General features: G+C 46.1%; 10 non-coding genes and 20 pseudogenes across 10 annotated transcripts; all 30 read right to left on the bottom strand.

The window, feature by feature from the left end:
* The window catches only part of LOC142147814 (5S ribosomal RNA), a 119-nt pseudogene extending 50 nt beyond the window's left edge, over positions 1-69 (bottom strand).
* Positions 70-150: 81 nt separating this feature from the next.
* Positions 151-269, bottom strand: LOC142145466 (5S ribosomal RNA). The gene has a single exon (XR_012689864.1). It is a non-coding gene; the product is annotated as a 5S ribosomal RNA (ribosomal RNA).
* Positions 270-510: 241 nt separating this feature from the next.
* Positions 511-629, bottom strand: LOC142146300 (5S ribosomal RNA; annotated as a pseudogene).
* A 78-nt stretch (positions 630-707) lies between these two features.
* Positions 708-826, bottom strand: LOC142147383 (5S ribosomal RNA). The gene has a single exon (XR_012690533.1). It is a non-coding gene; the product is annotated as a 5S ribosomal RNA (ribosomal RNA).
* Positions 827-906: 80 nt separating this feature from the next.
* Positions 907-1,025, bottom strand: LOC142145871 (5S ribosomal RNA). Its single transcript, XR_012689908.1, has one exon. It is a non-coding gene; the product is annotated as a 5S ribosomal RNA (ribosomal RNA).
* A 79-nt stretch (positions 1,026-1,104) lies between these two features.
* Positions 1,105-1,223, bottom strand: LOC142145431 (5S ribosomal RNA; annotated as a pseudogene).
* Positions 1,224-1,305: 82 nt separating this feature from the next.
* Positions 1,306-1,424, bottom strand: LOC142146788 (5S ribosomal RNA; annotated as a pseudogene).
* An 80-nt stretch (positions 1,425-1,504) lies between these two features.
* LOC142146571 (5S ribosomal RNA) lies at positions 1,505-1,613 on the bottom strand (annotated as a pseudogene).
* An 82-nt stretch (positions 1,614-1,695) lies between these two features.
* On the bottom strand, positions 1,696-1,814 carry LOC142146278 (5S ribosomal RNA; annotated as a pseudogene).
* An 81-nt stretch (positions 1,815-1,895) lies between these two features.
* LOC142146842 (5S ribosomal RNA) lies at positions 1,896-2,014 on the bottom strand. Its single transcript, XR_012690030.1, has one exon. It is a non-coding gene; the product is annotated as a 5S ribosomal RNA (ribosomal RNA).
* Positions 2,015-2,095: 81 nt separating this feature from the next.
* LOC142145229 (5S ribosomal RNA) lies at positions 2,096-2,214 on the bottom strand (annotated as a pseudogene).
* Positions 2,215-2,645: 431 nt separating this feature from the next.
* Positions 2,646-2,764, bottom strand: LOC142146948 (5S ribosomal RNA). The gene has a single exon (XR_012690113.1). It is a non-coding gene; the product is annotated as a 5S ribosomal RNA (ribosomal RNA).
* A 241-nt stretch (positions 2,765-3,005) lies between these two features.
* Positions 3,006-3,124, bottom strand: LOC142146263 (5S ribosomal RNA; annotated as a pseudogene).
* Positions 3,125-3,204: 80 nt separating this feature from the next.
* On the bottom strand, positions 3,205-3,323 carry LOC142147900 (5S ribosomal RNA; annotated as a pseudogene).
* An 81-nt stretch (positions 3,324-3,404) lies between these two features.
* LOC142145702 (5S ribosomal RNA) lies at positions 3,405-3,523 on the bottom strand (annotated as a pseudogene).
* Positions 3,524-3,605: 82 nt separating this feature from the next.
* Positions 3,606-3,724, bottom strand: LOC142145427 (5S ribosomal RNA; annotated as a pseudogene).
* A 239-nt stretch (positions 3,725-3,963) lies between these two features.
* Positions 3,964-4,082, bottom strand: LOC142145243 (5S ribosomal RNA; annotated as a pseudogene).
* Positions 4,083-4,164: 82 nt separating this feature from the next.
* On the bottom strand, positions 4,165-4,283 carry LOC142146850 (5S ribosomal RNA). The gene has a single exon (XR_012690038.1). It is a non-coding gene; the product is annotated as a 5S ribosomal RNA (ribosomal RNA).
* Positions 4,284-4,522: 239 nt separating this feature from the next.
* On the bottom strand, positions 4,523-4,641 carry LOC142147811 (5S ribosomal RNA; annotated as a pseudogene).
* Positions 4,642-4,881: 240 nt separating this feature from the next.
* LOC142145604 (5S ribosomal RNA) lies at positions 4,882-5,000 on the bottom strand. Its single transcript, XR_012689878.1, has one exon. It is a non-coding gene; the product is annotated as a 5S ribosomal RNA (ribosomal RNA).
* Positions 5,001-5,082: 82 nt separating this feature from the next.
* Positions 5,083-5,201, bottom strand: LOC142146839 (5S ribosomal RNA). The gene has a single exon (XR_012690027.1). It is a non-coding gene; the product is annotated as a 5S ribosomal RNA (ribosomal RNA).
* Positions 5,202-5,440: 239 nt separating this feature from the next.
* On the bottom strand, positions 5,441-5,559 carry LOC142147810 (5S ribosomal RNA; annotated as a pseudogene).
* An 82-nt stretch (positions 5,560-5,641) lies between these two features.
* LOC142145443 (5S ribosomal RNA) lies at positions 5,642-5,760 on the bottom strand. Its single transcript, XR_012689859.1, has one exon. It is a non-coding gene; the product is annotated as a 5S ribosomal RNA (ribosomal RNA).
* An 81-nt stretch (positions 5,761-5,841) lies between these two features.
* LOC142146005 (5S ribosomal RNA) lies at positions 5,842-5,960 on the bottom strand (annotated as a pseudogene).
* An 81-nt stretch (positions 5,961-6,041) lies between these two features.
* Positions 6,042-6,160, bottom strand: LOC142146575 (5S ribosomal RNA; annotated as a pseudogene).
* An 82-nt stretch (positions 6,161-6,242) lies between these two features.
* Positions 6,243-6,361, bottom strand: LOC142145730 (5S ribosomal RNA; annotated as a pseudogene).
* A 303-nt stretch (positions 6,362-6,664) lies between these two features.
* Positions 6,665-6,783, bottom strand: LOC142145078 (5S ribosomal RNA; annotated as a pseudogene).
* An 80-nt stretch (positions 6,784-6,863) lies between these two features.
* Positions 6,864-6,982, bottom strand: LOC142145233 (5S ribosomal RNA; annotated as a pseudogene).
* An 82-nt stretch (positions 6,983-7,064) lies between these two features.
* LOC142145326 (5S ribosomal RNA) lies at positions 7,065-7,183 on the bottom strand. The gene has a single exon (XR_012689847.1). It is a non-coding gene; the product is annotated as a 5S ribosomal RNA (ribosomal RNA).
* A 241-nt stretch (positions 7,184-7,424) lies between these two features.
* The window catches only part of LOC142146434 (5S ribosomal RNA), a 119-nt pseudogene continuing 43 nt past the window's right edge, over positions 7,425-7,500 (bottom strand).

Here is a 7,500-nt window from a genome sequence, read left to right as displayed (position 1 = left end):
AGGCCCAGCCCTGCTTAGCTTCCAAGATCAGACGAGATTGGGCTTGTTCAGGGTGGTGTGGCTGTAGGTATTGTTGTCCTATTGACCTACATCTCCTATTTATCTAAAAACAAGCATTGAAGGAAGCCGGAACAAGAGAGAAAAAAAAAAGGCCTACAGCACCTGGTATTCCCAGGTGGTCTCCCATGCAAGTACTAACCAGGCCCGGCCCTGCTTAGCTTCCAAGATCAGACGAGATTGGGCTTGTCCAGGGTGGTGTGGCTGTAGGTATTGGTTTGCTAATGACCTACATCACTTATACATTTTAAAACCAGCATTGAAGGAAGCCAGAACAAGATATAAAAAAAAAAGTACTAACCAGGCCCGGACCTGCTTAGCTTTCAAGATCAGATGAGATTGGGCTTGTTCAGGGTGGTGGGGCTGTAGGTATTGGTTTCCTATTGACCTACATCTCTTATACATCTCAAAACCAGCATTGAAGGAAGTCGGAACAAGAGAGGAAAAAAAAAGGTCCTACAGCACCTGGTATTCCCAGGTGGTCTCGCATCCAAGTACTAACCAGCCCCGGCTCTGCTTAGCTTCCAAGATCAGACGAGATTGGGCTTGTTCAGGGTGGTGTGGATGTAGGTATGGGTTTCCTATTGACCTACATCTCTTATACATCTAAACCAGCATTGAAGGAAGCCGGAACAAGAGAGAAAAAAAAAGGCCTACAGCACCTGGTATTCCCAGGTGGTCTCCCATCCAAGTACTAACCAGGCCCAGCTCTGCTTAGCTTCCAAGATCAGGCGAGATTGGGCTTGTTCAGGGTGGTGTGGCTGTAGGTATTGGTTTCCTATTGACCTACATCTCTTATACATCTCAAAACCAGCATTGAAGGAGGCCGGAACAAGAGAGAAAAAAAAAAGCCTACAGCACCTGGTATTTCCAGGTGGTCTCCCATCCAAGTACTAACCAGGCCCAGCCCTGCTTAACTTCCAAGATCAGATGAGATTGGGCTTGTTCAGGGTGGTGTGGCAGTAGGTATTGTTTTCTTATTGACCTGCATCTCTTATACATCTCAAAACCAGCATTGAAGGAGGCGGAACAAGAGAGAAAAAAAAAAGCCTACAGCACCTGGTATTTCCAGGTGGTCTCCCATCCAAGTACTAACCAGGCCCAGCCCTGCTTAGCTTCCAAGATCAAACGAGATTGGGATTGTTCAGTGTGCTGTGGCTGTAGGTATTGTTTTCTTATTAACCTACATCTCTTATACATCTAAAAACAAGCATTGAAGGAAGCCGGAACAAGAGAGAAAAAAAAAAAGGCCTACAGCACCTGGTATTCCCAGGTGGTCTCTGAGCCAAGTACTAACCAGGCCTGGACCTGCTTAGCTTTCAAGATCAGACAAGATTGGGCTTGTTCAGGGTGGTGTGGCTGTAGGTATTGGTTTCCTAATGACCTACATCTCTTATACATCTCAAAACCAGCATTGAAGGAGGCCGGAACAAGAGAGAAAAAAAAAAGCCTACAGCCCCTGGTATTTCCAGGAGGTCTCCCATCCAAGTACTAACCAGGCCCAGCCCTGCTTAGCTTCCAAGATCAGGCTTGTTCAGGGTGGTGTGGCTGTAGGTATTGGATTCCTATTGACCTACATCTCTTATACATCTCAAAACCAGCATTGAAGGAAGTCGGAACAAGAGAGAAAAAAAAAAGGGCCTACAGCACCTGGTATTCCCAGGTGGTCTCGCATCCAAGCACTAACCAGCCCCGGCTCTGCTTAGCTTCCAAGATCAGACGAGATTGGGCTTGTTCAGGGTGGTGTGGCTGTAGGTATTGGTTTCCTATTGACCTACATCTCTTATACATCTAAAAACCAGCATTGAAGGAAGCCGGAACAAGAGAGAAAAAAAAAAGGCCTACAGCACCTGGTATTCCCAGGTGGTCTCCCATCCAAGTACTAACCAGGCCCGTCCCTGCTTAGCTTCCAAGATCAGACGAGATTGGGCTTGTTCAGGGTGGTGCAGCTGTAGGTATTGTTTTCCTATTGACCTACATCTCTTATACATCTAAAAACCAGCATTGAAGGAAGCCGGAACAAGAGAGAAGAAAAAAATGCCTACAGCACCTGGTATTCCCAGGTGGTCTCCCATCTAAGTACTAACCAGGCCTGGCTCTGCTTAGCTTCCAAGATCAGACGAGATTGGGCTTGTCCAGGGAGGTGTGGCTGTAGGTATTGGTTTCCTAATGACTTACATCACTTATACATTTTAAAACCAGCATTGAAGGAAGCCAGAACAAGAGAGAAAAAAAAAAGTACTAACCAGGCCCGGACCTGCTTAGCTTTCAAGATCAGACGAGATTGGGCTTGTTCAGGGTGGTGTGGCTGTAGGTATTGGTTTACTATTGACCTACATCTTTTATACATCTCAAAACCAGCATTGAACGAGGCCGGAACAAGAGAGAAAAAAAAAAGCCTACAGCATCTGGTATTTCCAGGTGGTCTCCCATCCAAGTACTAACCAGGCCCAGCCCTGCTTAGCTTCCAAGATCAGGCTTGTTTAGGGTGGTGTGGCTGTAGATATTGTTTTCCTATTGACCTACATCTCTTATTCATCTAAAAACAAGCATTGAAGGAAGCCGGAACAAGAGAGAAAAAAAAAAAAGGCCTACAGCACCTGGTATTCCCAGGTGGTCTCCCATCCAAGTACTAACCAGGCCCGGCCCTGCTTAGCTTCCAAGATCAGACGAGATTGGGCTTGTCCAGGGTGGTGTGGCTGTAGGTATTGGTTTTCTAATTACCTACATCACTTATACATTTTAAAACCAGCATTGAAGGAAGCCAGAACAAGATATAAAAAAAAAAGTACTAACCAGGCCCGGACCTGCTTAGCTTTCAAGATCAGACGAGATTGGGCTTGTTCAGGGTGGTGGGGCTGTAGGTATTGGTTTCCTATTGACCTACATCTCTTATACATCTCAAAACCAGCATTGAAGGAAGTCGGAACAAGAGAGAAAAAAAAAAGGGCCTACAGCACCTGGTATTCCCAGGTGGTCTCGCATCCAAGTACTAACCAGCCCCGGCTCTGCTTAGCTTCCAAGATCAGACGAGATTGGGCTTGTTCAGGGTGGTGTGGATGTAGGTATTGGTTTCCTATTGACCTACATCTCTTATACATCTAAAAACCAGCATTGAAGGAAGCCGGAACAAGAGAGAAAAAAAAAGGCCTACAGCACCTGGTATTCCCAGGTGGTCTCCCATCCAAGTACTAACCAGGCTCGTCCCTGCTTATCTTCCAAGATCAGACGAGATTGGGCTTGTTCAGGGTGGTGCGGCTGTAGGTATTGTTTTCCTATTGACCTACATCTCTTATACATCTAAAAACCAGCATTGAAGGAAGCCGGAACAAGAGAGAAGAAAAAAAGGCCTACAGCACCTGGTATTCCCAGGTGGTCTCCCATCCAAATACTAACCAGGCCCGGCTTTACTTAGCTTCCAAGATCAGACGAGATTGGGCTTGTTCAGGGTGGTGTGGCAGTAGGTATTGTTTTCTTATTGACCTACATCTCTTATACATCTAAAAACAAGCATTGAAGGAAGCCGGAACAAGAGAGAAAAAAAAAAAGGCCTACAGCACCTGGTATTCCCAGGTGGTCTCTGAGCCAAGTACTAACCAGGCCCGGCCCTGCTTAGCTTCCAAGATCAGACGAGATTGGGCTTGTCCAGGGTGGTGTGGCTGTAGGTATGGGTTTCCTAATGACCTACATCACTTATACATTTTAAATCCAGCATTGAAGGAAGCCAGAACAAGAGAGAAAAAAAAAAGTACTAACCAGGCCCGGACCTGCTTAGCTTTCAAGATCAGACAAGATTGGGCTTGTTCAGGGTGGTGTGGCTGTAGGTATTGGTTTCCTATTGACCTACATCTCTTATACATCTCAAAACCAGCATTGAAGGAGGCCGGAACAAGAGAGAAAAAAAAAAGGCTACAGCACCTGGTATTTCCAGGTGGTCTCCCATCCAAGTACTAACCAGGCCCAGCCCTGCTTAGCTTCCAAGATCAGACAAGATTGGGCTTGTTCAGGGTGGTGTGGCTGTAGGTATTGGTTTCCTATTGACCTACATCTCTTATACATCTAAAAACAAGCATTGAAGGAAGCCGGAACAAGAGAGAAAAAAAAAAAGGCCTACAGCACCTGGTATTCCCAGGTGGTCTCCCATCCAAGTACTAACCAGGCCCGGCCCTGCTTAGCTTCCAAGATCAGACGAGATTGGGCTTGTCCAGGGTGGTGTGGCTGTAGGTATTGGTTTCCTAATGACCTACATCACTTATACATTTTAAAACCAGCATTGAAGGAAGCCAGAACAAGAGAGAAAAAAAAAAGTGCTAACCAGGCCCGGACCTGCTTAGCTTTCAAGATCAGACGAGATTGGGCTTGTTCAGGGTGGTGTGGCTGTAGGTATTGGTTTCCTATTGACCTACATCTCTTATACATCTCAAAACCAGCATTGAAGGAGGCCGGAACAAGAGAGAAAAAAAAAAGCCTACAGCATCTGGTATTTCCAGGTGGTCTCCCATCCAAGTACTAACCAGGCCCAGCCCTGCTTAGCTTCCAAGATCAGACGAGATTGGGCTTGTTCAGGGTGGTGTGGCTGTAGGTATGGGTTTCCTAATGACCTACATCACTTATACATTTTAAATCCAGCATTGAAGGAAGCCAGAACAAGAGAGAAAAAAAAAAAGTACTAACCAGGCCCGGACCTGCTTAGCTTTCAAGATCAGACAAGATTGGGCTTGTTCAGGGTGGTGTGGCTGTAGGTATTGGTTTCCTATTGACCTACATCTCTTATACATCTCAAAACCAGCATTGAAGGAGGCCGGAACAAGAGAGAAAAAAAAAAGCCTACAGCACCTGGTATTTCCAGGTGGTCTCCCATCCAAGTACTAACCAGGCCCAGCCCTGCTTAGCTTCCAAGATCAGACGAGATTGGGCTTGTTCAGGGTGGTGTGGCTGTAGGTGTTGTTTTCCTATTGACCTACATCTCTTATACATCTAAAAACAAGCATTGAAGGAAGCCGGAACAAGAGAGAAAAAAAAAAAGGCCTACAGCACCTGGTATTCCCAGGTGGTCTCCCATCCAAGTACTAACCAGGCCCGGCCCTGCTTAGCTTCCAAGATCAGACGAGATTGGGCTTGTCCAGGGTGGTGTGGCTGTAGGTATTGGTTTCCTAATGACCTACATCACTTATACATTTTAAAACCAGCATTGATGGAAGCCAGAACAAGAGAGAAAAAAAAAAGTACTAACCAGGCGCGGACCTGCTTAGCTTTCAAGATCAGACAAGATTGGGCTTGTTCAGGGTGGTGTGGCTGAAGGTATTGGTTTCCTATTGACCTACATCTCTTATACATCTCAAAACCAGCATTGAAGGAGGCCGGAACAAGAGAGAAAAAAAAAAGCCTACAGCATCTGGTATTTCCAGGTGGTCTCCCATCCAAGTACTAACCAGGCCCAGCCCTGCTTAGCTTCCAAGATCAGACGAGATTGGGCTTGTTCAGGGTGGTGTGGCTGTAGGTATTGTTTTCCTATTGACCTACATCTCTTATTCATCTAAAAACAAGCATTGAAGGAAGCCGGAACAAGAGAGAAAAAAAAAAAGGCCTACAGTACCTGGTATTCCCAGGTGGTCTCCCATCCAAGTACTAACCAGGCCCGGCCCTGCTTAGCTTCCAAGATCAGACGAGATTGGGCTTGTTCAGGGTGGTGTGGCTGTAGGTATTGGTTTTCTATTGACCTACATCTCTTATATATCTCAAAACCAGCAATGAAGGAAGCCGAAACAAGAGAGAAAAAAAAAAGGCCTAGAGCACCTGGTATCCCCAGGTGGTCTCTCATCCAAGTACTAACCAGGCCTGGCCCTGCTTAGCTTCCAAGATCAGATGAGATTGGGCTTGTTCAGGGTGGTGTGGCTGTAGGTATTGGTTTCCTAATGACCTACATCACTTATACATCTCAAAATAAGCATTGAAGGAAGCCGGAACAAGAGAGGGAAAAAAAAGGCCTACAACACCTGGTATTCAAAGGTGGTCTCCCATTCAAGTACTAACTAGGCCCGGCGCTGCTTATCTTTCAAGATCAGACGAGATTGTGCTTGTTCAAGGTGGAGTGGTTGTAGGTATTGGCTTCCCATTGACCTACATCTCTTATACATCTCAAAACCAGCATTGAAGGAAGCCGGAACAAGAGAGATAAAAAAAAAGGCCTACAGCAGCTGGTATTGCCAGGTGGTCTCCCATCCAAGTACTAACCAGGCCCGGCCCTGCTTAGCTTCCAAGATCAGACGAGATTGGGCTTGTTCAGGGTGGTGTGGCTGTGGGTATTGGTTTCCTATTGACCTACATCTCTTATACATCTCAAAACCAGCATTGAAGGAAGCCGGAACAAGAGAGAAAAAAAAAGGCCTACAGCACCTAGTATTCCCAGGTGGTCTCCCATCAAAGTACTAACCAGGTCCGGCCATGCTTAGCTTCCAAGATCAAACGAGCTTCCAAGATCAAACGATGCTTAGCTTCCAAGATCAAACGAGATGTGTAGCTGTAAGGTATTGGTTTTGTATTGACCTACATCTCTTATAATCTCAAAACCAGCATTGAAGGAAGCCGGAACAAGAAAAAAAAAAAAGGCCTACAGCACCTGGTATTCCCAGGTGGTCTCCCACCCAAGTACTAACCAGTGCCGGCCCTGCTTAGCTTCCAAGATCAGATGAGATTGGGCTTGTTCAGGGTGGTGTGGCTGTAGGTATTGTTTTCTTATTGACCTACATCTCTTATACATCTAGAAACCAGCATTGAAGGAGGCCGGAACAAGAGAGAAAAAAAAAAGCCTACAGCACCTGCTATTTCCAGGTGGTCTCCCATCCAAGTACTAACCAGGCCCAGCCCTGCTTAGCTTCCAAGATCAGCCGAGATTGGGCTTGTTCAGGGTGGTGTGGCTGTAGGTATTGTTTTCCTATTGACCTACATCTCTTATACATCTAAAAACAAGCATTGAAGGAAGCCGGAACAAGAGAGAAAAAAAAAAAGGCCTACAGCACCTGGTATTCCCAGGTGGTCTCCCATCCAAGTACTAACCAGGCCCGGCCCTGCTTAGCTTCCAAGATCAGATGAGATTGGGCTTGTCTAGGGTGGTGTGGCTGTAGGTATTGGCTTCCTAATGACCTACATCACTTATACATTTTAAAACCAGCATTGAAGGAAGCCAGAACAAGAGAGAAAAAAAAAAGTACTAACCAGGCCCGGACCTGCTTTGCTTTCAAGATCAGACGAGATTGGGCTTGTTCAGGGTGGTGTGGCTGTAGGTATTGGTTTCCTATTGACCTACATCTCTTATACATCTCAAAACCAGCATTAAAGGAGGCCGGAACAAGAGAGAAAAAAAAAAAGGCCTACAGCACCTGGTATTCCCAGGTGGTCTCCCATTCAAGTACTAACTAGGCCCGGCGCTGCTTATCTTTCAAG

This window comes from Mixophyes fleayi, chromosome 3, assembly GCF_038048845.1.
Source record: "Mixophyes fleayi isolate aMixFle1 chromosome 3, aMixFle1.hap1, whole genome shotgun sequence".
Lineage (NCBI taxonomy): Eukaryota > Metazoa > Chordata > Amphibia > Anura > Limnodynastidae > Mixophyes > Mixophyes fleayi.
The sequence above is the reverse complement of the archived record's forward strand: the minus strand, read 5'-3'. Positions and strand labels throughout refer to the sequence as shown.